Source organism: Pteropus alecto, unplaced genomic scaffold (genome assembly GCF_000325575.1).
Source record: "Pteropus alecto unplaced genomic scaffold, ASM32557v1 scaffold100, whole genome shotgun sequence".
Lineage (NCBI taxonomy): Eukaryota > Metazoa > Chordata > Mammalia > Chiroptera > Pteropodidae > Pteropus > Pteropus alecto.
Window position 1 is genome coordinate 3,617,822 of NW_006430723.1, and position 14,900 is coordinate 3,632,721.

The 14,900-nt window shown below is 31.3% G+C and overlaps 1 pseudogene; it reads left to right on the top strand.

The window, feature by feature from the left end:
- The first annotated feature begins 14,376 nt into the window (after nucleotides 1-14,376).
- On the top strand, nucleotides 14,377-14,495 carry LOC112483077 (annotated as a pseudogene).
- Nucleotides 14,496-14,900: the final 405 nt, after the last annotated feature.

A 14,900-nucleotide genomic window follows, 5' to 3' on the forward strand; every position in this document is an offset into this window, starting at 1 on the left:
GGTTTCAACTTCAATTAGTGTCCCTGGCAAACCACTTTGAAAGTTAATTCTGGAATGTTAGGAAGAAGAATCTTTCTCTACTCTATTTCTGCTCTCCTAGCTGGAACTATACAAACTTCCATTTATCTAAATAAGTGGAAAAACTTATACTAGAATCTATTACATTGACAGCTAAATGCAGACTCTTAAAATAACTATCAGAGGTGAGCTCATAAGGTCCTATCCATCCTTGACTAAAATGTGCCCGACTTGATGACTGATATATCTGTAGCCTAGCTTTATGCTATTCAGCAGACAGTTTGTCCTCTCAGTGTCTATTTTCCTAAGAAGTCAGAAAGCTGTCTACTAAAAACTGTTTCAATTAAGAGGGACTAATTAATTACATTCTTTAAAAATAAGAAAGTATTAAAAATTGAGGATAGCTATATGATTAAAAGCAAATAAGAAAAGAAAGTTCTTAATGTAATAACTATCCCTATTCTGCTTAATTCTTCTAAAGAAAGAAAAATAAGCAGTTTTGTAGTTCACGGAGAAAATTTTCACATAATAGTATTAAAAAGACATCTTTGGCAAACCAAATGAGAGGAAGTTAGTTCTCCCCGAAGAACAATTCCATTGACCAGGACACAAAAATTCTCCACGAGAATTTATTATGTGAAGTAAATTTAACACATTGTACTTGGTAGAGTACTTGCCACTGGATAGATATCTCAAATAAATATTAGGAACTTATGCAGAAACTTGTTATGCAAATTAATAATTTGAAGGTACCTATGTAAACCTCTGATAAATTGTTCTTCTTAACTCTTGTACCAGCTAAGCAGACACATATATTAAAAAGTGTGACTCTTCTGAATATCCCCAGTTACATCAACTAATAAGAAAATGTTCCTCACTATGTCCTGGTCTATTCAAGTGTACTGTAGTGAAATTCTGCTGAAGAACCTCTGCTCCTTATCTGGGAAATCCTTGATCATGTGCTGTATCTCTGGATCAAAAGTTACAGTTTCTGGACCATTTTTGGTTCACCTCAGTGTCTATGTATAGCTAAACAAAGAAGCAACAATTTGGGGGTGGAAAGAATGTTTACTAGAGGACACTGATGATATTTGAGGCTTATAGGAAACTTCATTTTATTTCTTCCTTTTGCTTTAATATCTTTCTAGCAAGATAGCTAAAGAAAAGCATATAAGGCTTCTTAGACTTCTTAATATCCCATTTCCTAGAGATTTGCGACCCTTATTGTTTTTTACTGTTATATACCCTCTGTTCTGACACTTGCGTAGCGGAACATTATGTATAACTACACAACTGCCTTGATGCTGTGGCCACCTTATGCAAACCACTTTGGACCTGGAAGTGGCAATCTGCATTGTGCTGTGCCCACTTCTCCAGCCACAGTCTAGTTTTGTTATCATTAAAAGTATATATATATATATATATATATATAGTAACTCAAATACACTAAGCCTTTAAGTGAGATTTAAGCTTGTATTAAAATTTTAAATAAAATCATATAAAATTTACATTATTATTAACAAATAGATGAAATACACAACCCAACTATAACCAACTGTTACCACTGCAGATCTTGCTTAGAAAAGCAATTCCTACTTAAACAAATGAATTCACTACAGTTTCCAAGCAGCAGATGAGTAGGTTTGGATCTAATTTTCTGCTACTGCTGAGTTTAATCTCATGACATTCTAATTTACCTCTTCATTCTTTTTTTTTTATCATCCCTTTCATATTCACCATGACAACTGCATTTCTCTTCACTTCTAGTTCCTTCTGTCTCATAATTTAGAATCCCCTTGACTTTGCCTAATAATGTTCTCACCCTCAGAGAAAAGGTTATGTATTTAACCTTATGCATCTCTTTGATTCCTAGAAGTGCCACTAGGACTTTATTTTCCAGAAAATATCAATGAATTTTTTTTTAAGTTCTTGGATGTTAGAAATAAAAAAAGCTATTTGTTCACTTCTCTAGGATGCCTTAGAGAGAAGCTAAATGTAAGAGATCAAACACAGCCATGTTAAAGATGGCCTCAAATTCATTAGTTCTTTCCCACTGAGAGGTGAGGTCTAATTCTCCTTGCCTTAAACCTGGGTTGACCTTAGAGACTTGCTTGACCAGTATAATATGGCCGGCATGTTACTTTGAGACTTCCAAGACTGAGTCATAAAAGTGCGTACAGAGCCTACCTCAGTTTCTGGGAACACTTGTTCTTAGAGCCCTCAGATAATATGCAGGAAGTCTAGTTACCCTGTTCTATAGACTATATGAGAGGCCTTGAGACTATATGAAAGAAACAAATGGCTCGGCTGTGCCAAGGTCTTCAAGCCATCTCTGCTAAAGTTCTGGACATGTGATTAAAGCCATCTTGGACCGTCTAGACCACAAGCTAAATACCACTCACTGACACCTTTCAATGCAATGTTGAAGTAAAAAGATCCCCTTGCAGAACTTTTTCCATTATTACACCACAAAACAATAAGATATAATAATATGGTTATTGTTTTAGGCCACAGAGTTTTGAGGATAGTTTGTTATGAAGCCATGGATAATTGGAACACAGTCAACATCAAATGCATTTGCTGAGCTCATTGGTCAGATGGCCAATGACAACAGCAAGATTGCCATCAGAACATTTATTACCTATAACCATGATACAGGTTATATTCGGTATGCAATAATTCAAAATATTGTGGAATCTGGAACAAATTATCTTGAAGTATTCAAATTACTTAATTTTTCAATTTTATAATATTCGATTTTATAATATTATGACTTTAAGAATCTTTTGAAATCAATTAAATGTAATAGATTAGGAATGAGGAACAACTATAATTAGAAGTAACATTATTTGAAAATTTAAACTTTCATCCAAAATCTCCTTAAGAAACAAATATGGATGTATGTATATGTGTGTGTTTCTATGTGTGTGTGTGATGTATGTCGCATTTATTTATTTGTTGAATTTGCTAGTGAGTTAAAACCAAAACACTGTCTCAGTCTCACTAGGTCTTAAGTCCTCTGCAAATACAAAACTTTTTACATTCTCTTATTTTTAATTTTTATGTCTGTGTCTGCCAGTTAAACAGAATCTGCTGGCATAAACTGTGAGTCTCAGACTGTTAAGCAGTAGAAATGATAACAGAATAGCAATAGATGCCAGGCAACCCTCTCACATCCTTAGGACAGCACCAATGCTTTGTTTTTTGTTGTTTTGTTTTGAATACATACACACCTACATAAACATGTGCTGTCATTGTTGTCTACTGTTAAGAAAGGCTTAATTCAGAAGTCAAAATTTTCATGGAAGCCGGAAATGTGTTTGGTACAAATTAAAATTGAATTGTAAATGAGGCTAACAGCAACCTAGCTAAGAAGCATAATGCTTTTTCTTTCTACCGTCTATATTTTTACTCTCCCTTTTCTGCTATTTTTAAAACCTATACTCTTGAACATAACCAACCAAACAAATCTTGTTTTGCAAATGAGCACTGTGGCATTAATTTTAGATAGTTTCTTTTTACTTTATAAAATAAAAATTTTAAAGAAGCAAAACATAAAAATATATTATTTTTACCTTTAACATTTAATACTTTCTGACCGTAATTTCTGTGAAATTATCAAACATCTCTAATATCTAAATACCTCACTAAAATGTATTTAGTCCTTTTATATTATTAATATTTGTCAAAGACAATAAGTTTGGCTTCTGGATATGAGAAATGTATGAGCTTTTAAAGCATGGGCCACTAAAAATTAAAATACTGTTATAATAGAAAAGATATTTAAAAGTTACAAGTTGAAATAAAAACAGATCTATAGATTCTAATCCCCAGAAGAAGCAACTGGGTAGAATAGGTATATCTGCACAAAAATATGCAATCCTGACTTCTCTAAAAGGAGAATCTGAACAGTTTCCGTGGTGTAGTCACTCCTAAATTCCATTGAAAACACTGCGAAGGTATTAAATAACCTTCGTAACACTCACCAAATTCAACAGCTCATCAACTAAATGATAAATTTAAAAGCAAGATCTTGAAATTTCATATTCACAATATGCTAATTAATAAAAACCTATTGTTATCATTTCATAAAACAGATCACTTACGAAAGTAAGAAGGGTTACTTATATCTCCCATGCTGCCTGCACACATACGGAAGATTCCAGGGAGCCTGTTATAACACTATCCAGGAAACTGAACTTCTGTATCTCTGTAATAGGAGCAAGAATTTGGTTTTCTTCCATTTGTCCAATGTCTAATTCCTTTTATCTCACCTATAATATGGTCGCTTGCTTTTAGAAATAATGCTGCCCTCAAACCTACTGATATAAAGGACCCCAAAGTACTATTTTGTATGTTTTTGGGGGAGAAGCAAACATAGTAAGGTATATGGTTTTGATGATTGAAAAAAAAAATTTGTATTAATACAAAAATAAGAACAACAGAAAAGAAAAAGAGAGAAGTGGAGATGAAAGAAGTTTCCCTTTCTGGAGGATAGAGGATCAATAGGAAAAAAAGCAATTTAAAAACCGGAAATTGACCTGAGGGTTGTAATCATCAACTTACTGCTTTGCAATGTGAGACCAAGATAGCAATGAGAGATTAATCTAAATAATTACAATAATAAACATAACAAGTTAGAATCGTGTGGGAATAAACACCGTAGAACCAGAAAGAAAAACTCTTCTGTGAAGATTCAGAAGAGGAATATGTCTCAGAAAATTATCTTCTGGAAGATGCCATGTAAATTTCACAAACAGAGGCAATGAGATAATAGAAGGAAAATGCAAAAAATCAACATAGTGGTTAACTAGAGGGTATCTCTTACAATAAAGAACAAATATTTTAAAAAGGAGGATCGATTTAGAAGATATGAAAGTTATAAGTGAGCCATGACTAAAGAAAATAGTTTGGTTAATAGAAAAGAAGAAATAAAAATAATATTTAAGAAGAGTAATTCTTGAAGTGATTGATTAGAAAAAATGATAAATAAAAGAAAAATAAATAAGAGAATAAAACTCTCAACATGACAAAGATTTTCAAATTCAAAAGTTTGTCAGGTACACTAACATAAAAAAATTATTTGTATCATGGTAGAATTTATGAACTCATACAATAAAGAGAAAAACATATAATCTATACAGAAAGAAGAATTTATGTTTAAAAGAAGAAAATCAGCATAGGAACCAATTTCTCATTCACAATACTAAAATCTAGATGACGGTGGAATTTACAGACCTCAAAAAAAAAAATAGACTATATATTCTAAAAACTTTTCCAGCAACAGGACACTTGAAAATGCTGAATAAAATAAAAGCAATCTTTCTCTTTCTGAGCAGAGAGTTATGCTACCTTCTTTAGGACTATCTAGATAAATCATTTGGAATTCTTCTCTAGGGAAGATTTTTGTTTTTTCCCATTTATTAATCTACTCGATCATTTATTTACATTTGTGTGGACACATGAATATTCATTTTATACTTTGGGATATAATTTATAGAATATTATTTTTTGCTCACATTTTTTCAGCTTTGACCGTTAACAATTTTCTCAAGTTGCTTTCTGTGATACACTCTTATTTTTATCTTTTTTTGGCGCTTCGCTTTTTGGCTCTACAAGAAGCTCCAAGAGTATCTTGTATATCTCCCACCATAGTCTAATAATCAGACATTTCTCCAATGTGCTCTAGTTCTATTTATTAAAAAATGGTATTAGAAACCTTGATCTAAGTGCTAAGTGATCTCTTGCTACTGGGTTGCCATTTCTTTTAGACTCTCTAAGCTGATAGCATAAAGAAATACATGTGAGTACACTAAACACTGTATATACCTCTACTTATAAACATTTTTATTTGTAATTTTTTTATATCTGTAATAAACTAAACATGAGTTCATAATGACACCTACAATTGTAATTCATTATTTTATGGATTATTTAACTCCTTCTCCTTGTTTATCTGCAAATTTTCACCTACAATGATGACAAACCTGCCATTTATTTTCTTAATTGTTTCATTCCAATGTTCATATACAGCAATATCAGAATTATTAACTTGTACTCTATGAGTAATAAACATTTTAACTAGAGTATATTGCTCATTTGTAGTTTCTCGTGCCTTTAGTCTTTAAAGAATTTCACTTATTTCCAAAGTTGCTTTCCTCCATGCCCTTCAGTGAGATTGTCCCATATATTTGTAAAACAGTAAGAGTCTTTTGAAATTATCTACATTTCTTCCTGGGATCTCCCAATCTCCTAAGGAATATTTTAAAACTTTTATATATTAAGGTTCACTTATATATGCTGTAAATTTCTCTGGATTTGACAAATCCATAATGTCATGTATCCATCACTAGAATTGCATGCAGGTAGTTTCACTGCACTAAATATCATCTGACTTCACTTACTCGTTCTTCTCCTCTACAATTCTGGCAACAACTAATCTTTTTACGCTTTTTATAGTTGTACCTCATCCAGCATATCCAAAAGAGGATCACATAGTATGTATTCTTGTCAGACTGGCTTCTATCACTTAGCAACATACATTTAAGGTTTTTCTATGTCTTTTAGGGCTTGGTAGATCCTTTCTTTTAATCATTAAATAATATTCAATTGCATGAACACAGGTTTTGTTTTGTTTTTTGTTTTTTTTTAAATTTACTCACTTATTCAAGAATATCTTGGTTGCTTCCAGGTATTGGAGATTATGTATAAAGCTTCTATAAATCCTTACATGTAGGTATTTTTTATATATAAGGTTTCATATTAATTGAGTTAATACCTAGGTGTGGAATTGCTGGATGGGACAGTAAAAAACTATATTTTACTTTGCATTCCCACCAGTAGTAAGTGAGAGCTCCTGTTGCTCTGTATTCTTGTCAGCATTTAATATCGTCATATTTTGTTTTAATTTTTGCAATTCTAATTGGCAATTCTAATTCTCATTGTTGTTTAATTTGCAATTACCTAGTGACAAGTTATGTTGAACACCTTTTCATATGCTTGTCTGTCATCTTCATATCTTCCTTGATGAGATATCTCTTCAGATCTTTTGCCTATTTTTAATTGATTTTTTTTCTTATTATTGAGTTTTACTCATTCCTTGTATATTTTGGATACAAGTCTTTTATTACATATGTGTTTTGAAAATATTTTCTCCCAGTCTGTGGCTTATTTTTTAAATTCTGTAACAATATCTTTCATGGGACATTTTAATAAAGTGAAATTTTTCATTTAGTTCAAAATATTTTAATTTTTTTCTAGGCTTGATTTTTGATGTATCTGTTACTTAGAAAGATGTCATTTAATCTCTACATATATATTTTTTTATTTTGCAACCTTATTTCTGTTACTGATTTCTAGCTTAATCCCATTATGATCTTGGAATATATTTTATATTATTTTTATTTTTTAAAATTTGTTAAGGTGTTTTTGGTGGTCCAGAATATGATCTAATCTATAATGGGAAACATTTTCTATGAACTTGAGAACAATGTGTGTTATGCTGTTGTTAGATTAAATATTTTATGTCAATTGGATAAAGTATCTCTATTGATTTATTGCCTACAGCACCTATTGTTTGTTGAAAGGATTTTGAGTTTTCCAACTATAATAATGGATTTCTATAGTTATTAAAGTTCTGTCAGTTTTGGCTTCACGTATTTTGATTTTCTGTTTTTATCCCATAGTTTTTAATGATTATTGTGTATTTTTACAATATAAATCCCTTCATATTTATGTAATACCCTGTTAACCCCTAAAAATTTTCCTCATCTTGAAGTCTGCTTTGTCTGCAAGTAAAATAGCTAGTCCAGCTTTCTTTTGCTTAGTGTTAGCATGATATACTTTTCTTAATTTCCTTATTTTTACTCTATCTGTGTCATATTTAAAGTAGCTTTTTTTTGTAGCCAATATAATTTGTATTTTTATCCACTCTGACAATCTGTTTTCTTTAAATTGGTGTAGTAAAATCATTCACATTTAAAGTGATTATTAAAATGTTTTTTTAATATCTACCAAATTTCTAAGAGTTTTATTTTTATATTTTTCTGTCTATTTATTTATTTTTCTTTTCCTTTTCTTCCTTTTCTGGTTTAATTTGAGCATTTTATATGATTTTATTTTCTTTCTCTCTTTTCATATTTGTTATTCTTTTTTTAAAAACATTTTTTACTGATTACCCCTAGGAATACTTTTGATACAAATTATAGTTTGAGTTCACCAGAAAACAGCCTCTAAGACAGAGATGTACAAGGTATTGTCAGGAATAATGTCTTCAAGGAATGAAAGTAGCAGATGGGTAAATGAAACATTTACCTATGGTTTCTTAGCAACGGAAGCATTAACTCTGCTTGTCAGTTATTCTAGAGCTGAGATGATCCTTCGGAGTTGTCTCAAAACAAGACTAGGGTGCTATAACTATGTGTCTGCCTGTTGGTGGGTCACTGGTTGCAATATGTTCATGTAAGGGACAAAAACTTGAGAGAGTCAGCTTACACAGGACATATGTAATTCCCACACAGAATTCAGCTCCGAGCTCTCAACAGCTAGATTAATGAGTGCATTGGTCCTGGACAATACACCACAACATTCACTTCAAGGAACATACAATTTTATATATAAAAATTTAAAAATTTGACCCACAATATATATTTAAAAATGCATTATTATTAAGTTAGGTTGATCTCAGATATTTAAAGAATGAATATTAATAAGAATATTACTGATTCTTAACATTTTTATTAAAGAAAACAAATCTTCAAATAGTCATATATTCACTGCATTATTTATAATAGCCAAAATATGGAAGCAACCTAAACGTCCATCAATAGATGAATGGAAAAGGAAGATGTGGCATGTATATACAACGAAATACTACTCAGCCATAAAAAAAAAAATGCCATCTTCAAAAACATGGATGGACATAGAAGGCATTATGCTAGGTGAAATAAGTCAGACAGAGAAAGAAAAATACGATATGATTTCACTTGTATGTAGAATCTAAAACAAACAAACAAATAAAACAGAAACAAACTCATAAATACAGAGAATAAGTTGATGGTTGCAGGAGTTAAGGGACAAGGGTTAAGGGAATGAATAAAAAAAGTGAGGATATTAAGAAGTGCAAATTACCAGTTATAAAAACAGTCATGGGGACATAGATTACCGCATAAGGAATATAGTCAGTAATATTGTAATTATTATGTATGGTGTCAGATGAGTACTACTTGACTTATTGGGGTACTTCATAGTTATATAAATGTCTAACTACTATATTGTATACCTGAAACTAATATAATATTATATGACAACTGTAATTTAAAAATTAAAAATATTAAAAGAGAAACAAAAATTTATAAATTGCAATATATGCAGAAAATATTTTTGTTAAAAATGCAAATTCTATTTTTAATAAAAATTCTTAGCAAGCCAGAAATACATGTTAACTATCTTAATTATTATAGCTACAAAAAAGTTTCATAAAAATCTTACTATTTTTGAAATATTAGAGTAATACTTTCAAATTTCAGGACTAAAATAAGGCTTCTTGATAATATTATTCATATTAAATAGTAGTTTAGTGAAGTTATTAGCCAGTGCAGTAAGACATGAATAATAAATATTGTATGTAAAGATTGGAAAGGAAGTGATAAACATCTCATATATTTTAAATAATATTATTACCTGCATATAAAAAATAAGAATGAAGACAATATAAAAGGCAACATGAAATAAAAAAAATCAAAACAAAAAATACAACAGAACATAGAGAAGAGAGTACTAGTAGTGATACCATCTGGATAATAGGCACCTCAGAAGGAGAAAGATATAAATTAATATGGGTAATATATAAAAAAAAATGATGATAAAGTTCTCATTATTCAAAGCAGATAGAAAGCTTCAGATCGAATATGCTCATAGAATTATAAACAGAAAAGATAAGGTAAGACCCAACCTAGACATATTATAACATACTTAGAAAATATGATTAATTTAATTATGTTTAAAGAGAAAATACATATTAAATACAGAAGAACAAAATCCAGATTTCTATCAGAATTTTTAACACTATACAAGATGTAAGAAAATAATAAAACAGTATTTTTAAAGTATTCAAGAAAAAATTAATTCTGTGGTTTTATATTTAGATAAATCACGATTCAAATATGATAGTATACCTAATATATCCACAAGAATTCAAGTGCTTAGAATCTTTATCACAAAAAGACCTACATTAAAAATCAATGATAATTTACTCAACCATCAAAAGAAGAGAATTCAGAAGATTCTAAAAGATATAGGGAGTAAATCTCAACAAATACCTTGGTAACTTCATTTTTGTCAAAAAAAAAGTAGAAAGAAAAAAAGAAAAATACAGAATGAAATGTTAGTTAAAATGGCAAAGGAACATACAAGCAAATTCATGAAAACCTAAAACTGAAATTTAGAAAATATTAAGATAATGGAATGTTGCGATTTTTGTTAATTAGCATTTAAGTAGAGCCTAAGTTAGAGTGTTGGATGGTGAGATCGAGTTCAACAAACGTCCTAAATAAAGTGAAATATAGAAGCTTAGTATTCCTAGAAGAGATACACAACAAACCTGAAGGGGCCACACTGAGAAGTCAAGGTGAGGTGGAGGTAGAGTGAAAGCAGCATGCGCTTTTATTAGTGTTTGTGTGTAAAGTGTTCCTGGGTCCCCAAGTTAAAGCTAGATTGGTCACTTCAAACCAAAAAAAAAAACAAGAGAGGTTTAGGTAACCTCCGTGGGGGTCTTATCTAAGGAGCGCCGGAGGAGAAGGAGCCCAGAAGCAGGAGAGGCTGTTTATCACCGGGCACTGAAGAAATCATATCAGGAACTTACACTGACTCTTGGCTCCCCTGGTTGTTATCCAATCCATGGCCTCAGATATGCGGGTCTGTGGCCTGTTAGGAGCTAGCTGCATAGCAGGAGGTGAGCAGTGGGCAGATGCGTGAGCGAAGCTTCATCTGTATTTGCTCTTGCTCCTTAGTGCCAGCTGCAAGACCTCAGGTCTATCTCAGATCATCAGGCGTTAGATTCTCATAGGAGCACTGGTCCCTGGTGCTTAAATGGTTGGGGACTACTGTTCTCCAGCATGCACTTGAGGGAGTGGCTAGGGACACAAAATGGATGCTTAAACAACAACATTAAGCAGTAGTTTATCTAAACTTTCAACATGGGAATTGGAGGGAGGCATGAAGTAGTTTTCAATGACCATGATCCAGTTGTACGTTATCTGAAAGACTATATTGCCTACAAATTTTGGGGTAGTCTGCCCTCATTGTGGTTAAAAATTACTAGTGAGGCACTTTCCTTAATTTCTCATTGACTTCAGTTCTAGATCACTCTAACCTTTCTTATGTGACTCTTATCTTAATTCTTTAACTTACACATAATTCTCTCAATATTCTGGCCTCTCATTTCCGTAAGTCTACTTCAATGTTCTTATCCATTATCCAGTTTTTACCACACATTCCATGGTCATACCCTACAATATTTATTTTCCAGTAACTGCAATCCTTCCATAAATTTCATTTGGCTCATCTCACTCATGACCACAAATCCATATATAAATATATATCCTTCTCAGCCCCTCTACTACCTAAAATCTGCAATTTTTTGCTCACACTTTTAATCTAATTATACTTTCACCATCTTGACCCTTCTCTGCTTACCCAGCTTAAATTCCACAATCATCATAATCATCACTTCCTTGCAATTTTCTTCAGTTTTCCTACTCTCAGAATTACTTCTGCATCATCATCCTCACTTATTAAAATAGCAACCCTGAGTATAATTTAGGCTACTCCACATCCATATCCATGTGACTGAATGTGTCTATAGAATTTTTTTTAAAAAGCTCCATTTTTTAATCATGACCATGATCATTAATGATCTCTAAATGCTGCCCAGCAATTACATTGTATTTTTCTAACCACCTATACCAACATTTTCCTAGATATCTATTTTACTTTTTACCTGAAACCAACAATACATCTTTCCCCATACTTAATCTCAGCTGACGAAATTTTCCTATTTCACTGAGAAAAATTAAGAATCAGAAGCAAATTCCACAAGTTCCTACAACTCCATTTCTCATCCCTCCACCATCTGTATCTATACTACCTACCTTCCACCTGGTACTGTAATGAACCATCTGTGCTCTATATGAAGCCAATATCTCCGCTTATATACTGTACTATAACTCATCCCACTCAGTTACTTGAGGAAGTGATGCCACAAATTTTTCCCTTTCTTGCTTTGTTAATTTTTCCTCTTTATCATTCTTTTCACATAGAAACATGCTGTTTTCTGTCCAAAATTATATTAAAAAATAATAGGACATCATTTCTTCACTTTTCTACCAGGTCGTATCTCACTTTGCACCCATATACAACAAAATTCTTTAAAAGAAATATCTTTACTCATTGTCTTTGTCTCTACTTTCTGTATTCTTGTAAATTCATTCAAATCATGTTTTTGCTTACACTATTCTATTGTTCATGCCAAGTTCATCAATAACTCCATAATTGCTACATCAATATAGCATGGTTAATTTAAAGTACTATATTATTTGAAATATTTGACACAGTTTATCACTTGTTCCTTCCCACACTTGATTTTTAAAGTACTATAGTCACCTGGTTGAGTTCCTTCTCATTCACCATTCCCTCTCAGTGAAATTTTCTTGTCTTTTTCTCTTAAAGCCCTTAATATTGAAGTTTCCCATGATTCACTAGTTGGTCTTTTCTGCTTTAACTGTACTAATTTCTTTTGTGATATTTTTAAAAACTACACAAATTCTAGTGACTCACAAATTTATATTTATAGCTCAGATTTATTTCTCTAAATCTAGTTGTATATGCAACACTCTCCTCGACATCTTCATTTGGAGTTTTAATAAATATCAACATTCATATTTAAACCGAACATTTTTTCTCCTCTTAAACACATTTCATAGATAATCTACCCCTCTGAGCTAATGAAAACTTATAATCTAATTGCTTAAGCTTAATAGCTCATCATTTTCCTCTAACACACCAAATATAATATTCCAGGGAATTCTATTTATCCACTTTCACAATATATCTAGAATTATATTATTTGTTACAGATTCATAATTAATAGCTTAGCGCTTTCTACTCATTATCTCTTTGGTAGATTTTTACAATAATGTTCTATTTCTCCAGCTCCAACATTGCCCTCTCCAGTATGTAGATAAAAGAACAGTGATCCTTTTAACATATAATACTTTTTTTTCCCTTCCTTTTAAGCCATCTGATGGTTCTGCATCTTACTCAAGATATAACCCAAAATCTATACAATAATACAAAGAGAACTGTGCAGAAAACCTGCCCATTATTTCTCTGAGTTCACACTCTAGTAGTCTGTCCCTTACACCCTCTGCTGCAATCACATGTTCCTCTTTGCTTTTCCTCAAACATATTACACACCCTCTTCCTTTATACTTTAGCACCGGTAAATTCTCCTGTCTGGTACAATTTTACTCCATATCTTCATGGAAAATTTCTTTACTCACTTCAAATCTTTGCTAAAAATTTACCCTTTCAATGAGCTTACCTTGACAAACCCATTTAAAATGGCAATTCAAATACTCTGTGATCCTTTATTTTTCTATAGCACTTATCATTTCCCAACATTTTATGATTCAATTGTTAGTGACAATTATTGCTTGTGTCTGTTTTATTTGCTGACATATCTTAAACAGAAAATTATGCCTGGCATTTGGTAGGCTCTCAATAAATATTTACTGAATTAATAGATATAAGATTAAAAATTAGGGAGGAAAAATATGCCAGCTAAAAAAGAGCTGGAGTTTAACCCAAGGTTATCACAAAGGAGAAAAAAGAATATTATAAATTGTTAAGATAAAAAATAGAACAAGAAGATTAAAAATAATACACATTCATCTAAAATAATTTATTGACTATTAATTTGAGGTGCAAATATTTTTATGATACAGAATTATCCTACTTCTATTTTTCTAGTGCCTTTGTATTTAAAACAGATATATCATTTTCCAAATTCTTTTCAGTATCTATCATGTTTTCTAAAATTGGAACTATCGTATTTATATTTTTTATTCTCATAAAATCTAGTAATGTGAATAATTCTAATCCTTCTTATCTTTGCTGTCTTTTGAAAGCACTTATCATCTTCTAACTTATTTTATATTAATTACTGTGCTTTGTATTATTTTCTTTCTCTTTATTCAAAATTTAAGTCTCATTAAGGCATGTAAGTTTATAATTGTTATATCCGAAGGCCATTTAATTGTGCTTGGTGCATAATAGGTGTTCAATAAAGATATCTGAATAGTCTACGGCCATGCCACCCTGAACAAGCCCAATCCCGTATGATCTCAGAAGTTAAGCAGGGTCAGGCCTGGTTAGTACTTGAATGGGAGACCACCTAGGAAGACCAGGTTCTGAAAAAGTAAAAACATAATAATAATAATAAGGGATTGTAAGCTGAGAAGATCCTTGCAATCTGTGAGGTCAACCAAAATCTGAAAAAGTAAAAAAATAATAATAATAACAAGGGATTGTAAACTGAGAAGATCCTTGCAATCTGTGAGGTCAACCAAAGATTGCCTAGCATAAAAAAAAATAATATACATATATATGCTGAATAAATGAATTAATTATGATATTTTCTGTTGCTGAACCAGTCTTAAATTTTTAGAATATTTTATTCTTGGAATATGTTGTTAATCTATTACTATACTGCTCAGAAAAGTTTACTTAAATATATTGATATTTTAAAATTTATTCTTATAAATTATGGGTCTTTATTGCACTGTCATTATCACAGTTTTCTAGCATAGTTATTAATATTAAAA